This window comes from Anabrus simplex, chromosome 1 (genome assembly GCF_040414725.1).
Source record: "Anabrus simplex isolate iqAnaSimp1 chromosome 1, ASM4041472v1, whole genome shotgun sequence".
Taxonomy (NCBI): Eukaryota; Metazoa; Arthropoda; class Insecta; order Orthoptera; family Tettigoniidae; genus Anabrus; species Anabrus simplex.
In genome coordinates, this window is record NC_090265.1 from 37,712,906 (window position 1) to 37,729,751 (window position 16,846).

General features: G+C 40.0%; 1 pseudogene; it reads right to left on the reverse strand.

Annotated features, from left to right (window-relative positions):
• Nucleotides 1-9,955: 9,955 nt before the first annotated feature.
• Nucleotides 9,956-10,074, reverse strand: LOC136859361 (5S ribosomal RNA; annotated as a pseudogene).
• Between the last annotated feature and the right edge of the window lie 6,772 nt (nt 10,075-16,846).

Below are 16,846 nucleotides of genomic sequence, written 5' to 3' on the forward strand. Positions count from 1 at the left end.
CAGTGAGTTACTAATGTAAGAACATGGCATACATTGTTAAGCTAACGCACTCATCTACACTATCGCCATCTACAGGTGGTTCCCTGCTAATATCATTAATGGAGCTAATGAATACTCTCGCTGCACGATGGTAAGAAATTGTTTTCCCATCCAAAGCTCAAACACATGTTGATCCAATTTAGTGAATATTGGTGAGGACCGTGCGATCTTCAAACTCTTATACTGCTGTATTATTTTTCTAGATAACCAGTTTACATTCAGTTGCAGGAAATTGACGGTAATAATATTTTCCCAGTCAAAATATTTCAATCAATCAATCAATCAATCAATCAATCAATCAATCAATCAATCAATCAATCAATCAATCAATCAATCAATCAATCAATCAATCAATCAATCAATCAATCAATCATCGCTGATTTGCAATTAGAGCTGTGGCCCCAGTGACTGATGTTCGGCTCTCCTCATCAGCCTATTCGAATGTAGTCCTCTCGAGTCACGTATGTTCCTTAGCCAAGGGTGTTCATTCGACCGAGACCTCACGTTCGTCGATTTTACGCTCAATGATCAATTTTAGAAAGTTGTACTTAACATTCCACATAATATGCCCAACGTAGGCTGTCTTTCTTTTCTTAATGGTGCACAGTAGCATTCGTTTTTCATCTTCTTGCGCCCGAGTACGACAGCGTTGTTGATGTAGTTAGTCCACGAGAGCTGTTTATAAATTTTCTACTCATAGTTATTTTCGGTAGATTAAAGAATCTAACACTTACATACAAGTTTGATAAGTTTCAAAAATATTTATATATTAAAAGAGTGTACTAAAAACAGGTCTGGAAAACTCGTCCGTCCGTTCCTCTAGACCGATTTGCTTCATTTCTATGTTATTCTCTCTGGAATTACCTGCCGGTGAATCATGAGGCATTGATAGGTCTCTAACTTTACCAACTTTCCATAATCATAACATTGATCCATTATATGATCACTCTAATAATTGCATGCAGAGGCGTACCCTAACACGCGATACATTCTGTACTTAGCAAGTTGCTAAACGACTAACACTTTAATTAATATTCTCATATGTGTGATTTCATTGCAAGCAATCATGTTTGGTTACTGCCTGTAAAGCAAGAATTCTATTCAATGCTATATAATCTCTGATTTTTTTAACCTTTCCCAGCTTCCAAATATATTCAAGAGATGACATAGCGATCCTAATTAGTTATATGCTGCTAAGAGAAAAAAGTCTACGTACAAACAGACCCCATCATGACATACGCCCTAGCCATTATCTGGGAACACCTATCGAAGGATAACCTAGCTGCACTAGAAAGAGTGAAGACTGTGTATATTAAAAATGTTCTCTGCCTGGCAAAAACGCTCCTTTGAGACTACGTTATGGGCTCACAAGACAACCGTTCAATATAGAAGAACTGCGATTAAGAATACCATTACCTTCTACGACACAATTACAAGCTTTACATCAAGAAGTGCAGGATAAAAGGGAATATATGGATAGATTTTTACTAACAGAGGGCATGGGGACACCATAATGGATGAATGTTGACTACCATCTGCATTATACCACAACACGCTTCCTATTAAATGTTCATAAAACCTTTGAAAAGGGCTGGCTGAACAACATGAGTACGACTGACATATCAAGACGAGTTATCTGACCTGTTTGTTACGAGTGAGTGAAAAGCACGGGTTCTCTCGTTAAGTACTTTAAAAGGTTTTTCTGGAGATGTTTGGTTCTTGCAACTATGTGTTCAATTAGTGGTAAGTCGGTAAAGAATATATTCCATTGAAATTTGAGCTCCTCTCTGCTGAAAGATATAATATGAGGATTTTCATTCTGTTCCAGGAAATTTAATTCATTTGGACTTTGTAATTTTTTGCTACTGGAATACTGATTTGTGCGTGGATCTCAGACGTGAAAAGCCATAATCTTTCCAACCAAGAGTATACTGTACATTATACTAACAAAATGTTTGATTTTTTGGAGTGCATTCCAGAGTTAAAAATTCAGAATGTCCACACTAGTTGGACTAACTCAATGAAATCAGGCGACATATAAACTGTTAGATGTGGACACTCAGGAAGAAAATTACAGAGGTCCAGTGGCATATTTTTGGGTTTTAGACGACACTTTGTAATTGTTTAATGTGGTCCTAAATGTTTGACCGATACTGTATAGCTAGTGAAGTTAAGTATGGCTAAACTTGGACCATCAGAGTTGTGGATTGGCAGTGTTTCTTTTGAAGACGTGTTAGCGGTAGTAGATGAAGGCACCAGTGGCAGTGGTGATACTAATTACTTACAAAATTACCACATCTCAAGTTCAAGATGATCTTCAAATTAAACTATGTTTCAGGTTTCGATGGATGTGGATGGGGAAAGAATAGATTTCTACACTTCATTCTGGTGTAACGCCTAGCATCATCACCCATGTATTCTGCCTTATGGCAGGTCTTCATGGAATGAACCTCTTCCACTTTTGCCTGTCCTGCGCTAACTTTCTCATGACTAAATATTTATTTCCTTTGATGTTGTCCAACATTTGATATTGTCCCCGTTAAAATTGGCGATATTATGAATATTTCAACAAGTGGAAAGTAAAAGTTTTATTGTCTGCTTGGAGCTGCAGCGTGTCATTTGGGGAGTAGTGGCGAGCTAAGAACGAGTTTTTTCGTCGTTCAGAGGGGTGATACACCGGCAGGACTGTGCCAAGGTCAGAGCAAACCACGTGACTACCGCTGCACGCGCGCAACTCACAATCTGGGATAGTCTGAGCCAATTAAATGAGACCATCAGCCAATTACCGTTCTCGTTGAAGATCACACCTCCCAGGCTGATAAGATAAAAAGGCCTTGTTTCGAGTGAATCGCTCTCTGAATATCCTGCTCTTACCCTGAATATTCTTCGCTGTGCTGCTGTGTGGGACACTACGTTATCGGACCACGTGGAGAAGTAATTTCCAGTTCACGTCAACACCCGTTCTGCCAGAATTTAGCGAGAATTAGTGTATTCCTATGGAATAAAAACGCCTTAAGAACCAAGTTAAGTGTGACTGTGTGGACGAGCTATTAATATTCGACGTGTGCTTGTGCAAAATACTTAATCTTGTCATCTCAGTTACAGCTTGTGACCGGCGTTCTACGGAAGTCGTATTAGAAGTTGAACACCTCAAGATGGACAATTCCACAACTACCGACAACATAACTTCATCGAGGGACACCTGATACAGAGCCTCCATGGAGCTGTAAAAATGTTAGGCGTATCTGGTAATTGGAAGGAGACTGACCGGAGGAAAATGCTGGAATAATTGACTGTCGACGGGAATCGAACTCCATCTAAAACTTGAGTACCTTTTTAATTTAATTTATCTGTCTTACCTTTTGTACAACTAGAGGTCTTTCTTCTTTAAGTCGTAGATCTATTAGTTTGTTGTAGTTAGAAATATTTCATTTTTCCACTTCTTAAGGTGTCGTGGTAGACCAGGTACGTGTGAATGAAATTTGAATCTATTAGAGTAGACATGTAGGTTGTCTTTGAATAATTTCCCATGCTTAGGAGCTTTATACTTAATAATCACTGACCACGCGATAAATCTACTTTCCTTGTAATGTTGAAAATTACTGGACTGAAATTTGCGTGTATCTTTTGAGTGAATAGGGTCGAACCTAGTGTCTTTCAAGATCACTTGTTGTATTTATGATGAAGTCATCTAATTTTACGATATTCCACGAGGATCAGTAGATGTAATAATCACTTAAATAATAATAATATTGACTAAAGATCGGGTAAAACAGAATTAAACGCTCGTGAGCCATAAAATTACTGTAGAGTCCTTATATGTGAGATTGAATGTGCTCTGTTCATGAAGGGTCTGGCATATGACCAATCCTGAGGGATATTTGACGTATAATTGAGCAACTGATGATTTAATGATGATAGTTGACTTATTCTTGTGTATTGGGAGCGCAAGATAGATTATAATTATTGGAGCACGTGTTGCGAGTGTATTTCACAGGTAGGGAATAAAAATAGTACGATTAAGGCTCACGCTCGCGATAGTTTCAACCTGTAGCCCAAACGATGGTAGTGCTTACGGATTTTACTAGAATCTTCCATTATAATTTCATGAGTTAGATGAACTTACGTTGATATGTGAAATGTGTTTCTACCAAGTGATACCCATGACTTCGATCACTAGCCACCATTAATGAAGGATAATTTCAGTATACAGATTATTTCTGCTAGATATTACGCGACTTTTCCACTCGTAAAAATCATGAATAAACTTGCCAAAACAGGATTCGATGTAAATAATGTACATAAAAGACGTGTTTCCTAGTGTGAATGTGTGTGTGCATGTAAATATGTATATTTCTCTTGTGTCATGTTGGTCCCATTTAATTTGATCTGGTCGTGCACTTGCTGCGACGCAGATTAAACTCATCGTTGTGTGTTGCCTTAAGAAGTAATTTTCATGCCCTTAAGGGAAAGTTTGATCAACTTAAGTCGAGGAAGACTAGAAAAGGATTTATTTTCTTCATTATCGAGATTTAAAAGGAAATATCATCTCGTTATTTTACGAAGGCACTCGATTTGTGAATAAAATTTATTTAACTAGCTCACACGTGGATAATGTAAATTTCCGACTCATTTATAGTTGAACTTTGAAATATTTTAAGATTAATTTGAATAGAAATGAAATACAAGGATCAGAGGTAGAAGTCGTCAGCCGCATAATTACTTTGAGTTATGGTGAAAATAAGTCATAATAATTAATTGAAAATAATTATTCTGAAATGCTAATGACGATCATTAGGTAAATGATGCAGTGGAAAATTAATGAGAACACGATCGTGTGACAATGAAACATAGGTTAATTAAATGATGAGAAAATCAATAATAATAATAATAATAATAATAATAATAATAATAATAAGAAGAAGAAGAAGAAGAATCAAAATAATAATTAATTATTTTTGAGAATTTTGAAATCAATTTTTATTCTCTACTGAAGTTCATGTTGGTGTCATTGACTAATATTAAATACTGTAAATGATAAATTCAGTTGAGTACATCTTAAAACCACGTGTTGAGACTACTTTGAATTGGTAAAGCTTTGAACTCATTTATTGTAAAACCCTCGTTAGCAAGACAGTTGTTATTTACTTTATGGACTTCTATGTTAATTTATTTAATTTCTTTCAATCAAATATTTTGATTTGGAAAGGCAAGAGGCCTAATTTTTCTTTGATTTTCATTACAGCACAGTAAGGCTGGAGATTAAGAACACGTGTCACTCTAAATAAGGAGGAAGAAATCCAATATTATGGAAGTTCTATGTAAAACGAAATATTAGTAAGAATATTTTCATTTATTGTTTGCTTATGTGAATAAATGTCAGAGTGTTGTTTTAACATTTCTTTATATCCTGCTTGGTCATCAATCCTTAACATCCCTTAAATGCCTCTAGAAAGTGATAGCCAACGATCGAACGGTCCACCTTGGGATCTCTCGCTCGATGGCTGGGTTTAGCTCGGGAAAAATGGGGGCAATATCTTTTCCTTCCTCTTCCTTGTTTTCCTAGGATATATTTTGATGTTTGAAGTGTTTGCCTGAATGATTATGTGAAATGTGTTACGGAAGTACCTAGAATGTACGAGCTGCTGGTTTCCACATAGAGTAAATTCGTTTTTTGAGTAATTCTTCTCATAAATTCACGGATATTGCGATTACACAATTAGAAATATTTGCATGTCTTTAAGCAGTTCATATGAGCATTTTTGACATACTTGACTGAAGTAGACATTAGCTACGTAGTAATTCAAATCTATATTAATAACTTTCCTATGGAGTTATTTCTTAGTCAAATTAGGGAAAATGATTAGAACTATTAATAATAACTAAACACGTCATTTAGAAAAATGACTTCCACAACCGCAGGTCTTAAAATCTGGGGAATAGAATGAGTTTTAGGGTGGTTAGGCCGTGTGCGTTTGCAGAGTTTCGCCCAGACGTGCCATTCGGGCTCATCAGTTGCATTCGTACACCCATCCAAGACTCTGCTAAGCAGTGGCAGACCAACTGCGTGGTCCCGTCATGTTGGCAAACAGGAATTGCTAACTTACTAAACGAGAAATTAATTCTCCGCTTTCAAACATAAGTGCTCCCCATAGAGATATAATTCCAAAACTGGCATTCACAACCCCGCAGTTGGTCTGCCACTACTAAGCAGAGTCTTGTATGGGCGTGCCAATCCAACTGATGAGCCCAAATGGCACGTCTGGGCGAAACTCTGCAAATGGACACGACCAAAAGCTCGTTCTATTCTCGTGATTTAAAGAGAGTGTAAATGGGCATTTTTCTGAAGATGTTTATTTTTGTTTCTGATGTAGAAATGTTACTTGGAATTAGCTGATTAATAAGGTGTATGGTGTACTGGTTGACCGGAAGTATATTTAATTTAATTTAACTATTTACATAGGGAATTTCTAGGATTTCATAAAAGCTTGGTCAGTTAAATATTAATATCTCAAGAACCAAAACCCCTAGATTTCTTTGATTTGATTTAAATTCTAGTGGCAACCTTGCTACATAATTTAGTAGGACTGGAATAAGAGTTTTGATCCTTGTTTAAGTTGTGCATGCGATATTCTGGATGTGGAGTTGATGTACTGGGTGAAGATTCATTCGTAACCTAACTGGTAACATCTGATACACCAGGGTAATTTCTGTAGTACTGATCTCCTTCGTTTCTATACTTTAGTCAACCCTTCTTCTGCTCTTGTCGTGATAAAATGTAATAATTAACACACAAGGTCAGTAGCACACTAGCACAAGAGCACAACAATGAAAAAAACTCATGGACAATTTGTACATCTGTTACTTTCTTGCCAGTTCCTAGTTTTCTTTTCTTTGCTGTCTTTGCTTTCAAAACTCTTCGAAGAGGAAGAGAATGCACTCGTATAATGTACACTATGAAGAGTACAGTGGTAGCGCATTTTAGTTCCTGTTTCTGTTAAAAAGCAAGTTCTAATTGCAATTTCTGAAAAACTTTTTTCAGACAAATAACCCGTTTTCTCATGAACTATGGAAGAGAGACTCCTGATTTCTTTGCGGTTTATTTTTAATATCTTTATGAGACTACACCTCTGTAATGATACCTTGTATATACGGTAGCCTACTGCATCAAACTAGAGAAGTAAGTACATGAATTATGTATAAGTAACCTGTAAAGGTTTCGTTAAGTTGCATGAAGTACTTCTTGAGAAAATGAGTCATGAAATTAGCAAATTTAACTTTAGCGGGATGGACCATTCATACTGCCCTTAAGATCTGCGGCCGTGAATGCCAGTTTTGGGATTATATCTCCATGGCGAGTACATATGTTTGAAAACGGAGAATTCACTTCTCTTTTAGGAGGTTCGCAATCCCTACTTGCCAACACGGTGGGACCACGTAGTTGGACTGCCGCTGCTAAGCGGAGTCTTGGAGGGGCGTTCCAATCCAAATGGCACGTCTGGGCGAAACTCTGAAAATGCACACGGCCTATCCACGCAAAATCTGGTTCTATTCCCGTGATTTTAGACACAAATTTGTCGATATAATGCAATTTTTCTGAAACTGAATATCTTAATCAGCCTTAAACATTTGAGGTACCCCGGACCTCACAACAACTGTTATGTTCCACCAGTGTCGGGACACTTGCTGAGAGTTAATATCAGAAATATGATACCATTGTATGTGCAAGGAGAACCTAGCGATAAATATTGTAAATGATCATAGAATAGCTGAAACTCATGCTTCCGCCGCACTCCTTATCGTATTGGCTCTTACGATAGTCTGCCATGGTCAGAAATGTCGATTATACGTGCCTTAAACGTATCCAAATATTGACTTCAGCATCTCATTTCTGGTCTCTGTAAAGTTAGTGAAATGCCACCTTTGACAGTTTACCTCTGACGCCGAGAATTGAACAAAGTACCACCACGGAGGAACATAAAACAGATTCCGGAAGAAGACTTACGGGGAATAATGTTTTCGTGAATCCACTTTAATTTTCTGTTCTATTAAACTCGGCCGAGAGACGGCAGAGGGCAAAGCGAAAACATTAATATAATAGCCATTATATATAGAACACATTCTGATGTTTTGTGAGTTTAACTTTTAGCAGACGCTTTGTTGTCCACATGTTTAGAATATTAACTAGGGAATTATATATTCGCTTAAATGAGGCAAGTCCTTGCAATGAGTTTAGAAAATGGATGTTAAAACACGAACGCATATGTAGCAAATTTGAATTAATTGTCGTAGACATGGAAAACAGTGTAACATCGGACTTCTAGAAATAGAATAAGTTATCTCGTTTGACTTTATTTGAATTGTATGTATAACAAATATTACCAGGTTGTTTAAGGCTATTGGACATTACCAAAGCTAGTGAGTGGAACGTAAAATACGTTTTACATTATTATTGACACTGGGAATAAAGGAAGATCGATCAAATATAAACGGGATTTTTGTTCCTGAATATCAACAGTTGGTAGGACTGGCCCTGCGCTTCTGCTATCCTTACGCGGGACCGTTAGAAGTTGGAAGAGCGTGCCGGTAGATATCGTCAGTAACGCTCACGATGTCGGAACAGCACGTGCAGTCCTCCACTGACAACGCATAATTATAAACTTTCTTGCTCGTGAAGGAGTTACAGCGGCGGAAATTTACCAGAGATTGACTGCACAGTTCGATGATCAAACATCGTAAAGGACGCGTGTGTTTGCCTGGCATAAGAAGGTCAAGTAAAGACGAGAACGTGCGAAAAATCAGCTACACGATTGCCATCCTAGGACCAGCATTACAGATGAAAACATTCGTGCGTTTGAAGACATTATTGGTGATTGAATTTTTGCATGAGCTACACACAGTCAATGCTGCTTACTACTGCGAGCTGTTGAACAAAGCTAGGGTTGCATATCGCCACAAAAGACAAGACCAACCGACTCGACAGGTCATCCTCCCAAACCGCAGCTCTAACTATCTCCAAGCTACAGGAAATGCACTGGACTACACTTCATCATCCTCCTAACAGCCTAGACTTATCGCCCTGCGATTTCCATATGTTCGGACCGCTTAAAGAAGCTCTAGGAGGGCAACGATTTGAAGATGACGACAGTGTGGAAGACTTCGTGCACAACTGGCTGGTGCCAGACCCTGTTCTTTTTACGATGAGAGCATCAAAAAGCTGCCCATACGCTGGGACAAACGTATTTCCAAAGCAGAAAAGTATGTGGAGAAATAAATTATAATTCCTTGTGTTTTTCAATAAATGAATTTAAATAAAAATAATATCCCGTTTTTATTTGATTACCCCTCGTACATTAACGTTTGGATTGTTTTGTTTTGGGGCTGTCAATCAATCACTCATCAATGTCGCTCAGGTGACAGATTCCCCATCAATTGTTTGCCTAGCTTTTTCGTAAATGTTTTCGAAGAACGTGGAAATTTTTCAAATATTTGTCGTAATATTTTATTATAATCTCTTACTCATCGTATACTCCCTTAATTTTTGCCTCAATTGGTCCTGTAGAATTCCAATTTCATCTTCATATTATCATCATTCCTACTTCTAAATGGCGCAACAGCCCCGAAGAGCCATGGCCTACCAAGCGATCGCTGCTCAGCCCGAAGGCCTGCAGATTACGAAGTGACGTGTGGTCAGCACAACGAATCCTCTCGTCCGTTATTCTTGGCTTTATAGACAGAGGCCGCCATCTCAACGTCAGATAGATCCTCAATTGTAATCCCGCAGTTTGTGTGTACCTTGAACCTGTACTCAGATTCAGGTAAAAATCCCTGACCTGGCCAGGAATCGAATCCGGAGCTTCCAAGTATGAGGCAGGCACGCTACTCCTGCACCACGCGGCCGCCAAAAAGGGAATTGAGCCAATGGCATGTGGTGTTCCCAAGCAGTCACCCATCCAAGTACTGACCACGCCCGAAGTTGCATAACTGCGGTGATCGGACTAGAACCGGTGGGTTCAACATGGTATGGCCGTTGGCACTTGGAAATGTTTCGCTCAATTAATGTCATTCCACGCCATCTACCCACTAACTACTCGAAACATACCACCTTGTCCAACATTTCGTCTCCTTACTCTCAAGTCTTCCAAACCCAAATTCGTAATATTATTGTAACACTGCTCTTTTTCCGAAAATCGCCAAGAACAAATCGCGCGGTTTTCCGATGCATCTTTTCTAATTCTCAAATCGTGTATTGCTGGCGTGGGTCCCATACACTGGAGCCATACTCTAATTGGGGCCATACCATAGAGATAGAGCTGTGGAGAGATCTGTGACCTTTGTATACAACCTCATTAATATGATTACCCTAATCAATGTCATTACTTATAGTAACCCCTACGTACTTAAAGTAATCCCCATTAGGTACTGCAGAAGTCCGCCTCTGTGGTGTAGTGGTTAGTGTGAATAGTTGCCACTCCCGAAAGCCCGGGTTCGATTCCTGGCTCTGCCACGAAATTTGAAAAGTGGTACGAGGGCTGGAACAGGGTCCATTCAGCCTCGGGAGGTCAACTGAGTAGAGGTGGGTTCGATTCCCACCTCAGCCATCCTCGAAGTTGTTTTCCGTGGTTTCCCACTTCTCCTCCAGGCAAATGCTGGGATGCTACCTAACTTAACGTGACGGCAGCTTCCTTCCCTCTTCCTTGTCCATCCCTTCCAATCTTCCCTTCCCCCCGCCAGGCCGCTGTTCAGCATAGGAGGTGAGGGCGAGGTACTGGTCATTCTCCCCAGTTGTATCCCCCGACTCAGAGTCTGAAGCTCCAGGACACTGCCCTTGAGGCGGTAGAGGTGGGATCCCTCGCTGAGTCCGAGGGAAAAAGCGAACCTGAAGGGTAAGCAGATTAAGAAGAAGATACTGCAGAAGGTCGTTTGGGATCTTTGGTGACGAGTATGAAGGCCGGTGGCGGCCGTTATCAACTTGAGAACGTCAAAACGGGGAGTGGTGATTCATGTCAGAAGTGAGAATGTGTGTGTAGAGTTTCGTGATATTAGCTGCAACGATGCCTAAGCGGATTGACGCTTACTGGGAGGGCTACATAACAGCCCTTTCCGAAGACAAATATAGCTATACTGCACTCCAAGGAATCTGCAAGAAGCGTAATTTCTTGATATCAAAGAACGGGATCAGTGCTGTGTTGAATAAGAAAGGCACATCCACGACCAGCCATCAGCCGTACACAAGAAGTGGTGAGGAAAGTGAAAACCCTTGTCTCAGGTGGTAACTATCGCACGTGAGTTACGGATGTCTGTTTCAGCAGTTAACAGCATAATCAACAATTATCTGCAATTAGAAATGTGGCATAAGCGCCGAGTTTACAAACTGTTACCTCGTCACGTTTCGGAACGTCGCACTAACGCAAGAAAGCTGTATGAGGGCTATCTGGCAGGGGACTGATGGAAAAAGCGCATGTGTACCTGAGTGACTGTAACAAACCCCGCTAGATTTACTACTGTCCTAGAGACAAAAAAGATCACACATTGTATAAAGAATGCCAGGAAATTTTTCCTAGGTGTTTCATGATCATCGCTGGATACTCGTACAATGGCAAGTTAACCGTTCGCAGTGTCGCTAATGACATGAAGGTGAGTTCTACGCACTATCAGCAAGTGGGTTTAAAATCCATTTACAACACAGAAATCCCAGCAATCTCCCATAGATACAGAACAGAAAGATAAAGCATCCATCCACACCTCTCGTTCGACTTGCCTGTTCTTACCGAGAAAGGAGATGGAAACTTAAAATTATACAGTTCATTTCTCTGACATTCCGATCAAGATGGATCATCCTAGGACTTCCTGGCATTTGGACTCCTAAATGTTCTACGAAAAGGTCTGCTGCAATGGAAGTTACTTGTTCGAGCTCTAGCTAGAGATGCTGGCTTTCCAACTGAGCATGATCGCTGGTGGAGACATAAGATAATTACTGTTCAAACATCGTCCCCATAATCCCGAACGACCTTCTGTGTAACCTCATCAACACAGTAATTAAAAGTGAGAGGAATTTTCCTCTTGGCGTACTAGGATAATTAGGAGTGAGGTAGTTTCCCGTTGATTTCCTAATTAATGGGATAATGGAGTGACTGACTGATAATCTTACTACTCGGCCGAGAATAGAACACAGAACCTCTTTATTCAAAGATTGTAATGCTGAGCATTCAGTCGAAAATTCAGACGATCAATTTCACAACTAGTAAGTGTAATGAACGAGTGCGTTCGTTTCAAATACACTCGTGTAATAGAAACCGGAACACCTTGAAAGACTAGCGATAGGAAGTTCATATTCACAGGACATCTGCATTCGTATGTTCTGAAGAAATTATTAGCATTTGAACCATGTCGGCCCTCAGGTTCAAGGCCCACATCGATATCTCCGTGCACCACCACCACCGACTGGTAAAATGCGGCTGCGACTCTTGTCGCTTTAAACCGATAGTAATGGATCAGTGTGACTTGAGCAGACGTACAGGATGCCTCGCGGACGTATGCCAGAACCGTACCGTCATATGAGTGAGTCTGAATGAAAGCGCATTATTGGCATGAGAGAACGTGATGCATCCATCCGGGAAATTGCTGCTGGTGTAGGACAAAGTGTGTCGGCAGTTCAACGGGTGTGTACAGAATGGTTCAAAAAGGGACGTAGAACACGATGAGATGGGTCTGGTCGCACCATCCAGACCACCCCGTGAGAAGATCGAAACCTCATCCGAATGCATTGCAGGACAGATCTGAGTCCTTCTCGGCTCTGGCGCAACAGTGGAACAGTGTAACACATCGTACTCTATCAGAAAAGGCAGTCCGTTGCCGTTTATTACGGTCTGGGTTACTGACGCGTCGTCCACTTCTCTGCATACCTTTGACTAATGTACATAAACATGATAGACTGCATTGGTGTATGGAACGACGTCACAGGAGATAGGAATGACAGAAGATAGTTATTTCGGACGAATCCAAGTTCTGTTTGTTTGATAATGATGGCCGCGTTTGGTTTGCCGCAGTCACGGGGAGAGGAATCACATTGGCTGCATTCGCACAAGTTATACAGCGCCAACTCTAGGCCATATGGTGTGGGGTGCTATTGGGCACAACCACAAATCACAGTTGGTGCGTGTTCAGGGCACTGTGACGAGCTTGACCTACGTGAATGACATCCTGCGACCGGTATCCATACCCTCTCTGCAAGACACACCAGACGCCAAATTTCAGCAGGACAATGCGTGACCGCATGTTGCTGCACGAATACGTGACTTCTTGTTGTTACAGGATGTCAGACTCTTGCTCTGGCCCGCCCGCTAACCGGACTTGTCGCCAATCGAAATTGTGTGGGATATTTTGAAACGACGGGTGCGGCGCTATGACCTAGTACCCACCATCAAAAATGAACTGTAGAACAAGGTGAATGCAGCACGGATAGCTATACCCCAGGACGTCATTCGCGCCTTATACGTGTCGATACCGTCACGCATGAAACAAGTTATCAGTGCGCATGGGGGACCCAGTGCTTAGTAGGAGAACCTAGGTGACTGAAATGCTAATCGTATCTTCAGAACATACTAATGAACATGTCCTGTTAACATGAACTTCCTATATCTAGTCTTTCAAGATGTTCTGTTGTTTATGAACATGAGTGTAGATTGGTAGAGTAATTGAATGGTCAATCAATCGATTGATTACATGATGAATGGATTGTTTGATTGATCGCTTGACTGAGTGGTTAGATCGAGTGCATGATTGATAATTGATTGATTCTTGATAGAACTATTGATTGATCTATTGTTTAATTGACTGGTTGGTGGATTGAATTCTTAGTTGTCTGATTCATTGACTGACAAATTTATCGACTGATTGGCATATGGTGTGATTTATTCGACTGAGTAATTGTTGATATTTGTTTGACAGTACCCAGAGCTGTCGAGAACAACTAAAGTCTCTCCCAACAAGAAGCAGTGTCTACAGATCCTTTAATGAAGTTTCTTAATTAATTCTAGGTCCTTATTTCTTTGACATTTAATAATTCATTCCTTCACGAAGCAGATATTCATTTTAAGCAGTAATCACTCCTTTTCCTCACCCAGTCTCCTTTATGTTCATTGTGTGAAAGAAACTGAATTTATTGCTTAGAGCTCTTTGAGTGCGTACACTGAAGGTGTTTAAGGAAATAAAATTTGAAACAATGTATTTAATAATCTATGGCAACAAGAAATTAGATCCACAAGAAGATACTCCTACTATAGATTTATTGACCTCAAATGAGGACGTCTGCAGTCGCAAATTCGTACTGTCATTAGTTATATCCGAGATAATCGTTGTTTTGAGAAGGAATGATCAAGAAATGCATGAAGGGGTAGTCGGATTTAGTGCAAACAGATCAATACGTCTGGAGTTATACTTTATAAAACAAAACTCTACAACGTTATAATGTACGAAAATCCAGTCATATTTACATTGTCTCGTTAAGGTAAATATTTACATCATCTGCCATTTCGAAAAGTATCTTTTCATACGACAACATTAAAGCAAACAATGAGCTTTTGCTTCAAACAGAATAGTTGAGAATGTAATATTCATTACAAATGATCAGTTGGTATGAAAATCTTTTGGTCTCTTTTAAGACATTCAGATGCTAATAAAAACAAGTATCTCAGCCAACATTGTTGGCAGCTCAACTAAACTAGAGCCAGTTCGGAAGGAATTTCTCCCTTTTTAACACTAAAAATCTCTTTCAAGGAGAGGGATTGAACATTATGCAGGTACTCAGCAACGTGAGAAAGAACCTCACCAGACTTACAACGCACATTCACGAAGTTCATGACTCATAACGGCATTAAGTCAAATACGATGGAACGTTAAGCTGTTCTAATTTATCTGCCTATAGCGGTAATTATATGTTTATAAGCTTAGGTTTATCCGGTGTCCCTTCACATGTAATACATACAATACAGCAGGAATATTCTGCCTAGGGACGCCACAACCCGCTCCACAGTAGCAATAACACTGGAATGGCTAGGAGTTAAGCCGGCAACTTGTCCATCAACACCGTGAGGTAGATATGCATACCGTCCAGGGGTAACAAATGGCGATGCGAACCAACTTACGTCCCCAATACTGGTATATTAATGAATTCGACAGGAATTCAGCTATAAATAATATAATTCTACTAATTTGAGCTGTCCTTAAATATAGTTAAGGGGCCGATGACCAAGCTGTTAAGCCACTTTAAACAACAAACATCATCATCAACAACAAACAAAACATGAAATATACTTAAACTCTGGTGTCCATGCCAGTAGATCTCGGCTTCTGCTCTTTCGAAATATCCGAGTTCCTAGTTTCTACGGGCTCAAGAATAACATTACTCTAAAATCCCCGCCCGCAATTTTGACGGGCTTGGTTGTAGCAGCATATTCATGGGAGAATGAAGTAAGAAGTTCTGTTGCTATTGACAGCCTCCCGTTGCACAGTGTTCTGTCCTGGAATTGAGGGTTCGTTTTGCGTGTCTGTCATCGTGGGCCAGCTGCAGTGAGTGAACATCGTGTTCTGATGCGGCTTGGAAGAGATCGACTGGGTATCGGCATGAGACAGTGAACAAAGCCAGATGTAAGGAGTGAGCGGACGGAGTACGTCATACCGAACTGTGAGACTACTGTGTGCGGGCTGCGAGCTGAGGACTATGATAACGACAGCGATAATAAGTGTGGGACTGAGTGAGTGTTAGGAGAGAAAGACTGCGCGTAAATTAGTGGAAATGAATCTTGTAAAAGCTGAGAGAACGCTAACAAGTGTAATTGGTGTCTTATGCCATGTATGTTGTGTTAGTATGTAAGATTAAGTAGTAAGACAATAAAGTTTACAAACCAAAAGGTACCAGTTCTTCTGTTCATTTGTCTACGCCGCCAACACATAAGAATAGTTAGAGTTTAAAAACTTCACAGTCATCCTTATCACAGTGTACGCTATTATTTCTTTTTAATCACGAATATGTGTACTGGCTGGGGTGATACGAAAATGTGTATAATGCAACATAATACGGTGTGTGCCGAAAGTGATGTCCTATTGGTCGTTACCGTAGGCCTTGTTCACCGAGGATGCTGTGGCTGTGGATTTGTATAAATAGAATTCGTTGAAATAAAGTGTACCGTCACTGATATCTCATTATACGTTAACGCAGGCCTTGGTCGCAAGAAATGCTTTCTCTTTACCCATATCTGTGAAGTGAAGCAAATAATTCGTTCGTTTTCAGTATTTGAGTTTCATTTATTCAAAGACGTGTTCATGTTCATTAGCTTTTCGCAAAGTACAGAGTTTACTTTATGTTCATGGATTCCAGTTACAGCTCACTCTTAAGGATTGCCCTGAGACTGAAAGATGTACTTTGAAGTTCACCTAACTCATAATACTACATTGCATTCCGATTCCTACTTTTTACGTAAATGAAATTTCATATTCGGTAGGATTCCGGAAGGAGACGGAATCGTAGCAAGAAACTGCGACAGCTGTCTCACAGATATATGCTACCAGTTGATGGCTACTAATAAATGTAGAAAATAACAGAGACAACTATTGTACGTTCATATCATTAGCGAATATGTTAACTTATATAAAGTTATTGTAAAACTAGAACACTTAATTGTATTAAGAGTGCATTAACGTGCGACCCGAGTTCACATCAGTACTACCTCCTCACCAGAGCGACAGTAGCATGTATCACGGATAACGCCAACACCTTTTCAAATGATAGAACACACCTTTATGGTTA